Source organism: Lacerta agilis, chromosome 4, assembly GCF_009819535.1.
Source record: "Lacerta agilis isolate rLacAgi1 chromosome 4, rLacAgi1.pri, whole genome shotgun sequence".
Taxonomy (NCBI): Eukaryota; Metazoa; Chordata; class Lepidosauria; order Squamata; family Lacertidae; genus Lacerta; species Lacerta agilis.
In genome coordinates, this window is record NC_046315.1 from 37,807,691 (window position 1) to 37,821,589 (window position 13,899).

Sequence of the window (13,899 nt, forward strand, 5' to 3'; positions counted from 1 at the left end):
CATTGGATATGATAGTTGTGCCCCCCCAAGCTCTACACCTAGTGTGACCACACTGGTTGTGCTTGCCTATGTGTCCTGGATACATCCAAGGTCAGGCCACTGGCACTACTAGACAATCGGTATTGAAGTGTGTTTGTGTCACATGGAGCTAACACAGTGCCAAATGCAACACAGATCACTCCCTGGTGGTGAACAAGATCCATCTCCAGCCAAAGAGGACCCATAGCAGCAAGCAGCAAGTGCTGCTTTGAATCAACACTGCCAGAACAGTCATAGCTGAACTCTTGATTCTGTCCAACGTGCACTACTGAACTGTCCCAGAGACAGCATTGAAGCAAGGTGGAACTTCATCAAAGCGGAAACCAAAAACACAGTTACGTCCTCTTTTGGAAAGAGAGGGAAGCAGATATCCGACAGTTTGGGGCCGGCATTAAGGACATGGAGCCAGTTATCACTGTAAAGCACAAGGCACTTGTGAACTACAAGTGTGCACCCTGTCAGAAGATGCTTACTGCACTGAGAAAGGCAAGGAGAGACGTCCTTGTCAGGCAATATGCTAATGACTACTGGCTAAAGCTGCATCAGAGCATTCAGCTTGCTGCTGACAGCAGCAACACTCGCATTGTCCAAAGGCATGAAGGCAGCTTTTAGACCAACGGTCAAGAAAATTGTACTGCTGAACACTGGTGGAGGAAGAGGAGTGTGGTGGGAGCGCACCACCCCAGGCAGCCCAATCCCGGTGGGGTGCAATCGCGGCTGCCCCTCCCACACACTGGGCACCACACCCCTAAGGGCGGCACGCACACCCCCAGGACTTGCGCCAGCCCCACCCCCACATGCTCTCCACTGCTGCTGAAAACCTTGTCTGGAGAGATAATCACAGACCACAACAAGCAGTTGAGGTGATGGGCAGAGCACTAGCAAGAACTGTACTTGTGGGAAAACATCAGAGCAGCGGCTGCTCTGACTGCAAGGAAAGGTAAGAGGTGTTGCCCATAGTTGACCCCAGAGAGGGGCCCAGTGGGAACGGGCCAGTGATGTCAGAGTAGTGATTCCAATGAGTCATTAAGGGTGGAGATTCCTGGGAAGAGACCAGCCTCATCCCGCTGGGCACCACTCCAGGGTCATCCATGGGCAACACCTTTTTCCCGATCTGACCTGCATCACCATAGCATCACCTTGGGGCCCATGACAAACAGCTGATTAATGCTATCCAAGTTGGCACTACTGATCATCAGTTTTGTTTGAGAACTGGCTTTGTGAGCACATGTATGTGTAATTGAAGTAGTATTTTTTTTCCATATTATAACTTGGATTACACAGGATGTGTTTGAGGGCTTAAAATTCACAAAGTGATGTGAATAGATTTGGAGGAGCATAAATTTAAATCACAAGTTTTAAAAGTACTCTGCAATCTTGACTACTTCAATCAGAAACCATAATTTGTGTATTATTGTAATGAAACAGAATCTTCTGTGTTAAAGAACAGGGCCTATTTATACAATCAGCAGAATCACGTGGTAAAGCTTTTCACAGATTGCAAGACTTCAGGTTGCTGATGGGAGAATGCTCTCCCAAAAACTTCTTCAACAGTGATGACAAGCACATGAAGAAAGAATCAGTACAGTCTTCTCCTTGAGTTTTTTATGAGGGGTATACAGGCCAGTTGATTATCATGAGATTCTACTATTCATTTCACTTCGTTCTGCGTTTGACAAAATTCAAGTTACACATTTTTGTTAATTCCTATCCTGGAGATATATTTTAAAATATAGTTTCACTTTATCATTTGATAAGCTAAAATACCATTTCAGAAAAAAATGTGAAAATATTGCAGCAACCTTAAAATAGTTAAGTTTATTTTGCTTTTTTTGTTTGAGCCCAAGTACTGATTTGTCTTCGCTATGTTATTCCAAATAACAACTCCCATTTCATTATTGTGATTTAAATTACCCAGAGACCTGAACGATTCTCTGCATCATTTTTTATGCTAAAGTTAAACATGTTCCATCTATATTGATGCATACTTTGGATTTGCATTTTTATAGGCAACTTCTATTCTACTGGAAAGTGGATCAAGACACTGTGTGTATAGTGTGTGTATAGTGTGTGTGTGTGTGTGTGTGTGTGTGTGTGTGTAAAGTCTTGCAATGGAAGCTCCTGCTTCTGTCTGAAAGAGAACCGTTGAACAATAAGCAAGGGAAGTTCAAAAAATGTTTTATTTTATTTCCTCTGAGTTAACCTTCAACTCGACCTTCAGAGATGATTCTCATGGAGTTAAAAACAAAACTTTATTACCCGTGCCCAATAGACTAAAGGTTGTTTTGCATTTTCCCCCCTTCTATTTTCATACCATGCTAATGATTTTCACCTCAGTGAATTTTAATTAAGGAAAAATAACTAGCTAGCTTGATAGCTCATCATACTGAAGTGTGACCATGTGACGTCTACTTGTGAATATATACCGGTAATGGAGATAGGAATTTGGCCACTGCAAAGACAGAAGGAAGCTCTTTTTGCTGCAAGGGGAAAAAATAGCCTATCCACATTCCTTCAATTAAAATACCATTCAGTATTAATGGCCCCAGTGAGAAAAGTTAATGTTAAGTTTAGGCAATCCGTTCAAGCTATTGGTTGTGGAAGAGTGGGCATGTGAGGAGCAGGAGCAATGACTATACATCCTTATGGAGAATGCATAGGTATGATCTGTATTTCAGAATGTGCAGCCTGGATCTAACCCACAATTAAAGACACGAGAGAGCAGTTTCTGAAATAATTTATTTGATGGAATCTGGAAACTGTGGTATGCTAGAAACCTTAGCAGCCCATTGAACAAATCTGCCCAGTTTCACGCAAAGTTGTTTTGAAATGCAATTAAGTGTTTCTTTCCTAATATTAATACCTGTAGTTATTGCACAAAAATGTAGAGTACTCTCAAAAAAAGTTTCTTAAAAATTATTTAAAATATATGAATGTCTAAAGTTACCAATGTGAAAAAGAGAACCAATTGACCAATTTTGCGGCGGTTTTTATCAAATATCTGTTGTAGTTGTGTTTGTTTTAATTTATGCTATGAGAAGACTTGGGTCCTGTACTGGGACAAAGTGGGATAAATAAATTGTATATGACTTGGAGATGGCTCAAAATGAGAAGGAGCAGTTCGTTATTGTTTCATCAACCTCAAATTCCCTGGGTCCATCTTTCTTCCCTTGGGGGTGCCGAAATAAATTCATATCACTGTAGAATCAGAGCTGACAAAAACTACCACATTGGAAAATGCCCTTGCCACTCAAAGGAGGGGGCACAAAAGGTTAACACATTGCACAGGTCGCCAGGTTATAGCCATTTTCCAGCCAGACCACAAATGCATGTTTGCGCCATTGGCTGTCTCCAAATCCCTCCCTCTCTCTCACTCTCCTTTTAAAAAATAGAAGTCTTGGACATCATAGAATCAGAGATACAAATCAAAATTAGCAAGCACTATTTCACATTATTTTGAGCCTTTTTAACTCTCCTGCAGACAGAAGCAGCTGTAGTCAGAACACAAGGATCTTTCACTGTGTCACCAAGTGGCTTTTTCCTGTTTTGCTTGCAAGTGCCTACGCAACCAACCAAAGCTAGCTTCCTCATTATGCTGAATCCTTTCTCAAGCTGCCATTCCAGTCCCTATGTACTCCCTGTTCCCCAAGCAAACCACAGAGTAATCTGTGATATATGACTGATAAACTCTCCGAAATATTTCTCCTCAAAATACTTGCTTAGTATCACAATTTTGTGACCCAGCATCTCCAATAGGTGGCCTTTGATAAGACCCACATATTCCAGGGCACAAAGGAGTTGAAATTTCATGAAAGTCAAAACTATAAAATTAGAATGCCTTATGAATCAGCCCTTATTGCTGCAAATAATTGTGGCCAATATAACATGGGAGAAGAATGTGCACAGAGAAAAAGATGGAAATGTTCAGGTGTAGGGCTATCTATTCCCCCATTTTGATTGTTGAAGTTGTTGTTACATCTTCAATATTAAGTTTTCATAATTTGCAGTTGTGGTTTCTCTTGCTTGTTTTTTATTTTATTTGCACTGTAATGAGCACTGCCTACACAAAATAAAAATCTGACTGGTTGATATCTTCTATGAGTATCTTTTCTGCTAGGCATTGTTCATACAGTAGTATGAGACCACTATTGTGAGTTGATTGTTTCACAGATTAGTTCAACTCATAATGTATGAATGGGCCCCTTGAGGAGTCATGTAGTGTTGCAAATATCTCTGAGTCATTAGCATACAGAAGACCTGTGACAGGATGAGATCACATATAAACAGAGCATAAAAATAAAAAAAAGCTGCAGACAGCAAGAGAAAGAAAAAACAGAGGCCTGAATACTTGAAAGAGATGCTGTCAGAAAGTATATCACAAGATGTGTGAAGAGATTTTAAGAGGTTGATCAACAGAGTCTAAAGAAGAAAAAAGATGAGAATGAGATGTGGGCAAGAAGAACTTTAATTAAAACCTTGGAGCATTTGTGTTATACTGAAAATGTTAGTCACATAGAAATAAATTTGGGGTAATATGTGACAGCAAGGAGAAGCTGAAGGTCACTATTTCTAGTCTGTGTTTTAAGATCTGCATTATAATCTCTGGTGCTTTATATTACAGGGATATATTTATTTCATTTGTATTTTGCTTTGCATACAGGGAGCTCAGTGGTCTCATTTGTAGGAACTAGCCAGTTGCTTCAATCTACTTAACTTCAAAGTTTCACTGAATATTTTTTCTCTTGATGAGAGAAAATCATATGTAGCCAAAGATTTACTTTCGATATGTTTATGGCCCCAAGAGTTTGTTCCTTAGCCCAGCCTTTCATAACTTTGTCAGTTTCTCCATAAGTAACATTATACTTTGATTTATGAGAATATTCTCTTCAATTCTTGTTCAGTGCTTCAATGCATTTTTTTCCCATTCTGCTTACTGCTGCTTCTTCCTGAAATCTTTAGATGGGTAAATTCAACTAATTGTGGCCCACATAACATAGTGGTATGTATGTATGTATGTATGTATGTATGCATGAATGCTATGTAGGTAATCATGGGTACAGCAATATTTTTTCTGTACAGTGACCCTGGCAACAGCACTACACCATTTCACTGTGTCTTTTCCAGGACAGTAGTGGATGGATTTCAAGGCATGTAGGAGCCAAGCTGGTGCTGATCACACAGCTTAGCTTTGTAAACTTAAAAAAAGAAAAAGAGAAAATATTAAACTATCTTATAAATAAGTAATACATATACCTCCCAAATAATTTACTTCCCCATTCCGCAAATGCCACCTAGTTTCTGCTGTATTCAAAAGACAAGAGTTTAATTTGATGGAACATTTTCAGTCATTTATATGAATACAATGTACTATTACTAAATGCTTCAGTTCTCACATATTGGAAATGCACAGTATATCACTTTAGTTACAAACTAGATGATAAGAGAATGAGTCTTTACGTGGACTTTTAAATCAAAAACATAATAAGGCATTTATTTTTTTATAAAATCCAATTGCAGTGAAAAGCACACCATAACTTCCCTTTCACAAATGATGCTGTGACAAAATTGGTCTTATCACAGTCATTTATAATTAAGATGAAAGCAAATCCTTATCAAAATAAAGATGTAAGGACCTGTTATGCTGCCCTGTCTGTAAAGATTGGTATTGTTTTGGAATTCGTCTTTTGTACAATTCTGAGTCAGCTTCCAGGCTACACATTTTAAATGATGCTTATGCAAATACAGTGGTACCTCGGGTTAAGAACTTAATTTGTTCTGGAGGTCCATTCTTAACCTGAAACTGTTCTTAAGCTGAGGTACCACTTAAGCTAATGGGGCCTCCTGCTGCTGCCACGCCGCCGGAGCACGATTTCTGTTCTCATCCTGAAGCAAAGTTCTTAACCAGAGGTACTACTTCTGGGTTAGCGGAGTCTGTAACCTGAAGCGTCTGTAACCTGAAGTGTCTGTAACCCGAGGTAACACTGTGGTCAACATCAACACATTAAAAAAAAAACAAACTTAAGATGTTGTATAAGCCCTCTTTCTCTCTACCTTGTAATGTTTGCACTCCTTATAGCACACTGATGGAATTAAATGAGACCTTTGTGGTGTGGTGTAGCAGCTAAGAGACTGATCTATGAATCAAAAGTATCTGATTTGACTCTCAGCTCTACCTGAACTCATTAGGTGAGTGAACGTACAAGGTTGTTGTAAGTCTTTTTTTTTTAAAAAAAAAATTTTTTATTAATTTTCCAATTATACAACCAATCAATTCAATATCTAACACAAATTATATTCAACCATCGCTCCGCCGAGCTATGACTTCCCTCCCCCACGTCAGTTGGTTTTCTAGTCCAATCTTATCGCACAGTTTTTATTCCTTCATATTAACCAATGTCAAAGGTTTATTCCAATCCTACCAGTGTTTTCAAACTTCCTCTATTCGATCTTAAGTACTCCACAAATTTACTCCATTCTTTTCGAAACCTCGAGTCGTCCTGGTTTCTGACCCTGCCGGTCAGTTTTGCAAGTTCAGCGTATTCCGCCATCTTCGTCTGCCACTCATCAATCGTTGGTAGTTCCTGTAATTTCCATTTTTGGGCAAGCAATATTCTCGCTGCAGTTGTTGCATACATGAACAGTCTTTTGTCCCTCTTAGCTATTTCATCTCCCATCAAACCCAATAAGAAGGCCTCGGGTCTTTTTGGAAAAGTATATTTAAACATCTTCTTAAGTTCATTATAAATAGATTCCCAAAAGGTCTTGACCTTACCACAAGTCCACCACATGTGATAAAAACTCCCTTCCTCCTGTCTACATTTCCAACACATCTTATCATGCGTTCTATACATTTTTGACAATTTTACTGGAGTCAAGTACCATCTATACATCATCTTATAAAGATTTTCCTTCAAAGCTACACACGCAGTAAATTTCATCGTCTCTTTCCATAGTTTTGTCCATGCATCATATTCTATATTATGCCCAAAATCTATGGCCCATTTTATCATCACTTCTTTCGTCAACTCATCTTTAGTATACCATTCTAACAACAAATCATACATTTTTGTAAGCAATTTGCCTTTACTTTCCAGTAGCTCAGTTTGTAATCTAGATTTTTTCTCCTCAAAACCAATTTTTTTATCTTCTGACAACAGATTATTCACCTGGTGATACTGTATCCATCCTGTAAAAGTATCTTCAATCTGGTGATATGGCTTTAACTTCCAACCTCTTTCCGTTCTCATTAACAAATCCCCATATGTAGATCTTTTACCTTCCATATTAACTTTCTTTAATGTAAGTACATCAATCGGTGAGATCCACCATGGGGTTTTTCTCTCCAGAAGTCTCTTATTCCTATCCCACACTTCAAAAATGGCCCTCCTTATCACATGGTGCAAGAAACCTTTATGAACTTTTACTTTGTCATACCAAAGATAGGAGTGCCCAAGGTTGTTGTAAGTCTTAGAAGTTATATGCATGGGAAGTGCTTTGGACACCAAAAAACTCTGCACAAATGTTAAGCATTATTAATGATTGTAGTAGTATTAGTAATGTTGTTGCTGAAGCCCATCAGAAAGAAGAACTAAGGTTTTAACACTATTTTTTTGTGTAGATTTCAGATCCGGTGTCCGCTCTGGGACACTTTTACAAAGCTGCGAATCTCACTACTGTTCAAATTGGATATGAGTCACAGACTTTTAATAAGATGTAGGAATTACATTTCAGAATATTTTATCATGCAGACAAACTATCCCCAGAGCTTAAAAAAGAAATACTAGCAATACAAAAAGAAGAACCCTGAGTGTAGAAATGCCTGTTCAAGCACATTTGGCTAAAAAGGCTATAAAATGTCATTGCTAAAGAATGTCACTAATATAAACTTTTATTTTAAAACTGGAAAGTGCAACCATGAGAAAAAGTCTTCAGTTTCATGCAATTCCTCTTTAAAGAGGCAGTCAAAAGGACTGTGGTAAATATATTGTATTCATATTTATTTTAAGAAAATCATGAAGATATACATTATTAGGATTATCATAGTTTTAGGATTATAAACTGTTCTAATGTTGAGAAGATTTATTGTGAAGATTTGGGTTCTTCAGTATAGCCAACATAAACTATAAAATCAGTTTTCCAAATACCCATTCAGCATTTTGTTTTTCTTCAATACAGTCTTGCCCTTTATGTATCTCCATAGTTCCATGGTATTTTAAAATGCTTCATTGGCTGCATGATACTGACCTTAATACAGCAATATTTACAATGCAGTAAATATTCAGGTCTCATTCATATGTGCAGCAATCCATATATGTGGTTTCTTGAAACCATGTAAACAAAGCTACACATCGTACCCTAATATTGGCTCCATGGATCTTTTGTTCATGGATGGTATGACTAAAACTGCCCAAAATATATGGAGCACCTTTCATACCCATAAGGATGGAATTTACTCAGTTTTGACCTTACCCTCTGATTTTTTTCTACTTCTTGTCTTGACCCTGATGAGAAGGGAGGTGGTTTTTCCCCAGTTCCATTAAAAATATGAACATTTCTCACAAATTGTATTTATTATTATATGTATAATATTAAGCACATATTATACACATATATGCATATACATCAGGTTCCCTAAAGTTACCAGCATATAAACAGATCCATACAATGCATACTACTTGATAAAAATACATGTGAATTAATGCTTATATGCTCCAAGAATATATTCTCACGTAGAGCCAGACTTTTATTCATATACATTACAATATGCTTACATTTTGTATATAATTTTGCATATGGGCTTTTTAAAAAGACAATTATCCCTGACAGTGCACAACCAGCTCAGGCATAAGCAGTTAAGAGAGCCAATCAATCAACAGTGTATACTTAAAAAATGCATACTGCCTCTCAGTTTCCTTTAATTATCAAAGAAAACAAATTCCACAGCCTGTCAAGCTATTTTGTTCCATTGCTGAACCACTCAAGGTTAGAAAGATCTTTGCAATGCATTTCATTCAAACCCAGGAAACAGCAGTTGATATAAACATAGAGGAGGTGTTAATAAATTGAGCATTTCACTCAAAATGCTTCTTCTTGTTGTGATTCTTTCTCTCTACCAACACACTTAAATTCATAAAAATTTCATGCTCTATTTAAGTGAAGGACAAAATAGTGCTGACTTCAGCTAAGTTTATATACAAAGTTTCCCATGCAGGCCAATAAATGTCAGTTCTGATGTTTCAGCAGAAGTTTCATATCATGTTTAAATAATAGTTCTCTAACCCAGCCTTTGGGATGTTCCTCCATGCAAAAATACACTCAAAGTAAAATCGCTAGCATATGTTTCATCAGAATTCTGCATGTGTTAATAATATCACAGTACTTCTGTCTTCCAACTGTGGATCTGACAGTGAAAAATCCAGTACAGCAATTCAGATTTGTTTATGCAGAGGTTTAACTATGCTGGTTCAAAACAGGAGTTTAGAAATGTGCAGAAGACTTGCTGTGGGTTTAGAGTCCAACTGAACTCTGTACTCAGCAGATGGGCAACTCTTATACTATCTATAGGGAGTGTTTATCTTCACAGAGTAGGAGGACAATACTTTGCAAAGTATTAGAGTCTGCAAACCATTTTGTACATTATGAAGAGCGCAGAAATGACAAGCCATAATTTTGTGTTCCATAAGTATAGGCATGTTAGTCTGCTGCAGCAAAAGTAGAAATGATTCATACCTTAAATATGAAAATATTTATTACTGTGGTGTAGGCTTTGGTGGAGTATAGTATACTTCACTGATAAAGTAATTAGAGTGCCATACTAAGAAACCTTTGGGACTTGGGTTACTTGCTATCCTATGAGAATAAAATGGGAACAGGGAACAACTGTGCATTGCACTGAACTCCTTGGAGGTGTGGTTAATTGACTGAAGAATTCTAGAAATTATTTCAAAAGTTGCTTATTTATATTTAAATTACCATATGCACATTCTATCCATAATTTATGTCTTTTTCAATTATGCATATGCTATTCTTTGTGTGATGTGTAAGTGGGCACAATAGATCTAAGAGTGGTTTGGTGATGAACCCTCTACCCTTTTGGTGGCCTTGGCCAACTTACCTCTCTGGGCTAAAGTCCCATTTTAAACAAGTTGTCAGCCAAATGTGTTGTAGTGGTTGTCAAACCATCATTAGTTTGGTTTGGAGACAGTGGCTAGATACTAACTTACATTAAAATAAATTAGTTATCCATCATTTATAGTTACCCTTTGCATTTTTTACTGTTTGCCTTGAATGCAATAGAGATTATCCATATTTGATAGCCCTCACCACCATTTTATCCTTTAAATTAGTCATTATTTAAATTCGGAATCCTTTCTTTCCTCATGAAGAATGGAGATTTGCACTATTAACTAAATGTCTAGTAGCTCTAATTTTTGAAGTTCAAACCAGGATATTGGTTCAAAGTGAATATTTAAATAGTTTTCATGGAAACTATCCCATTAGGAGGATGACAGTTCAACCATTTTTCTTTTTGGTGAGAAAGAAGCACTTTGTAATTTTTGGCTTTAAAAGTAATTCCCTGCAGCAAGACAATTCCATGCTTAAGCTGTTCAAATTCAAATTATTACAGTCATTGTGTTCTACTTTACTTTTCTACTTCCTTTTTAAAAAGAAGAAAAATCTTTTAAATCAAACTTTTTTTTGGAGTAACTACATAGCTGTCACAAATTGTAATCACATTTCTCATTGAGGCTATAATCCTAAACATCTTTTCTGGGTAGTCTGTTGAAGTCAGTGGAACTTGTATCCAAATAAGCAATCTGTCCACTATCTGATTAAACTTAGAGCAATTCTTTTTACTTTAAACAAGTCCAGAGTAAAGGATGGGAAATTGTAGCCTTAGTCCAAAGGAAAAATTCACAATAATTGCTGCATAGATCCTTGGGTTCAGAATTGTCATTGTCATACTGGATGTCAGGTGCAGCCAACACCATTTTTAGCATTTTGGCATATCAGATATATAGGCTTGTGATGGCTGTAATACATATAATGTAGCGATTTGGTGGTTCTCTGCTCCTCACATGCCTGCTCCTATATCTGTTTTTGTGATGGATGGCTTTATATGATAGAACATGCACATATTTGCAAGCACCCCTGCCAAAATAAACTCTGTTGTGTCAGTACTGAATTGTTGCATGCCACCCCAATCTCTGAATGGTGTGAGGCTCCAGGGGTTCAGGCCTTACCGAAGATTTTTGTTTCCTTTTACAAATGAGGCACAGTGGAGACTGTGATGTCTTTATTATATGTGGTTTATTTGTGCATATATACAACCTGAGTCTACGATGGAGAGGTTTCCAAGAGGGGCTCTTGCTTTCCCATAGGCACAACAGCCTTGGATTAAAATCAGAAATCAGCCATGCTTTCTGTCCCTTTCTTACAGCCGTCTCCTTCTTACAGCCTGTCCCAGTTTTTGCCAGCGCATCACTGCCAACTTTCATCCTAAAAATTCTGTCCCTTTGTCTCCTACTTACTATCTCTCTAGAGGAAGGAGGGGCACACCCCCCACTGCTGTCCAGCACAAAGTAACTGCTTTGTTAATCACCCATCTCCCTTCCCCCCCCCCTTGTTTACATAATGACTCAGTTATTAACAGGCTTTGCTCCCCTAACAACCTGTAACAAACTGATGAGCAATCACCAGGTTGGCTTGCCTTTTATTTTTTATTTAAGAGATTTGTAATGGTTTAACTTCCCAAATCTTTATTAATTCTACCTTTTATTGGACCCAGGAATTTAAGGTGTCACACACCCCATAAACTGATAACAGTATCATGGGTTGGTTTGCAGTGTTGCCATAATGCAGTGGAAAATCTGGTAAGCACCTTCTGGACAGCATTTCCTGACTGCATTTCCTAAACACGCAAAACCAAACATGCACCTCAGAGTGCTTTGTGTAGCATATCATGCAGTACAGCATCTTATATTTTTTGAGTTATAAGCTTCAATAAAAAAATTTTTTTCAAAAAAAAGAACCAATTCTAAAAAAAAATAATGGGGTGAGCAGCATAATTTATAAATACTACGCTTATAGAGGCACCATTTGGGTGTGTGTATTTTGTCTCCAGCCAAGCAGACACACACACACCATTCATAATATTTTGGAAATATTTTCTTTGTGCAAAAAACAAGAGATTGGAAAATAAAATAAAAAGTAGCAGAAAAACTCTGGCTTCATTAGCCTATTCCTCAACTGTATTCACCAGTTCTTATTTATATTGAGAAACATTTGCTAATTGCCACCTTACTATTCCTATAGCCCAGATCCACTGCCTGCTGCTTCTCTCTGTGGCAAAGAATAAAAACAGTGAATTCCATAATCTTTAGTGCAGTTCTTTAAATATTTGAAAGTAGATCTATCCTCCTTTCTCATATTTAATGTAGTATTAACATATTTTTTAAAACTTCTCCCTAATTTCTTCATGGATGTGTTTGCACACATACCGTAGTCAGTGAATCCCAAGTCGTGGACCCGACTGTGGCCAATAATAGCTATAAATGGTGAGTTCAGGGTCTAACCAGGCATTCTGAAGGCATTCAATGTTTGTCTTAAATCAAATTATCCATTGTTTCCTATTCCAAGTAATCATAGATGAAGCCAAACTTTGGTTCTTTATGCATGTCGAAATTTCTTCTTTTTGGATTTAGTGAGACTAAATCCCCTGCCACCTCCCTTCCAAACATTATTCTTTAGAGAACTATGTTTGCATTTCAAATAAAAAATGTATTCAGTATGTTTCACTAACTTAGCACATGCTTTAATAGTATCTTTCTGCCTTCTCAGCTTTTTGACAGGTAATAAGAGATTGTGGGTTATATATTTGTTTATTAACATGGCTATTCAAGTTGTACCACTAGAAAAAAATGACATTATGTCAGCTTCTGTTGTACATTTATAAGGGTGAAATGCCCCTCTTGTGAAATTTTGTCATCTGTAAAAGCTGCTACTGTAGAACAATGAGAAATTGACTCATACTCATATTGAGGTGTGTTCTGACTTTGAACAGACAAGTGCATAGTCTTTGAACACAGTTCTTGTTTTTGTAAACCAAATAATGTTTGCTTACATGTATCTTTTAAATAGGCAACATTAATTAGACAAGTTACAGAATCTAATTTAAGTTTTGGAAAATAGGCAGTATGCTGCAAACATTGTGCACAAGAAATATGAATAAATAGCATCACTTGTAATTCCTACTAGCAAAAGGGCACATTTGGAGGACAGGAACATACAAAATAAAGACATTCTAATTTGAGTATGTTGGAAAGGCAGAGCTGTGTGAAACCTATATACTTATAGATATTTTTAAAACTTTATTTTGATGTCTCTGGAGCTGCCTTTTTCAACCTTCAGTCCACAGATGTTGTAGTTGACAGCATCAGGGGACCCAATGTTGAGAAGGGATGTTATAGTGTATGTAGATAGGCACACAAACAAATTTTATTCCATTTTCCTCAGAACAATTGCACAGCAAATATGAAAAGCTGTAAAAGTTAGTAATAGACATTATGGAATTTTATAACAGTAAGGGGAAGAACTCTGGTAGTTGAAGTGGTATTTATGAACAGATGCTCATCTTTGTGGTAAATCAATCAATATATAGGCAGAATGCTACTCATTTATTGCCTGTCTCAAAGGCCTTATAGCTCATATGCTTAGTGTTAGTGATTTTCTTCCTCAGGTGCAACAGCGCGCACATTTGGAGCCTTTCTTTCTATAGGAGTGGTTAGAGTAAACAATACGTTCTGTTGTACTGCATCTGTTGTCACCTTCAATGGCTATAAACGTAATAGGTTTTTCCCA

At 37.3% G+C, this 13,899-nt stretch overlaps 1 protein-coding gene across 6 annotated transcripts in view; it reads left to right on the forward strand.

The window, feature by feature from the left end:
• Window positions 1-13,899, forward strand: part of EPHA6 (EPH receptor A6) — a 338,956-nt gene that overhangs the window by 65,216 nt on the left and 259,841 nt on the right. The window contains exon 1 of one of the 6 annotated variants that reach the window (XM_033146749.1): window positions 899-979. The exons of the other annotated variants lie outside the window; for them this stretch is intronic. The gene's annotated coding sequence lies outside the window, so the exon portion shown is untranslated. Of the gene's footprint in view, window positions 1-898; window positions 980-13,899 lie in introns of those variants that run through there. 6 annotated transcript variants of the gene reach the window in all.